Genomic DNA, 223 nt, shown 5'->3' with positions numbered 1-223 from the left:
GGTGAAAGTAGAAGACCTGAACATGATATCCTGAAATTTTTATGAAAATTGATTCATTTTTGAAAAAGTTATGACACTTTGAAAAATGACAATTTTTTAGAAATTTTAAGTGTCCCTAATAATTTGGAAGGGTACTGTATATATATATATTTATACACTTTTGTATGGATATATTTTACTCTGGCTATATTGGTAATATTAGAAAGCACTCCTTTTTGTGGAT

The sequence above is a fragment of the Parasteatoda tepidariorum genome, chromosome 7 (assembly GCF_043381705.1).
Source record: "Parasteatoda tepidariorum isolate YZ-2023 chromosome 7, CAS_Ptep_4.0, whole genome shotgun sequence".
Lineage (NCBI taxonomy): Eukaryota > Metazoa > Arthropoda > Arachnida > Araneae > Theridiidae > Parasteatoda > Parasteatoda tepidariorum.
The sequence above is the reverse complement of the archived record's forward strand: the minus strand, read 5'-3'. Positions refer to the sequence as shown.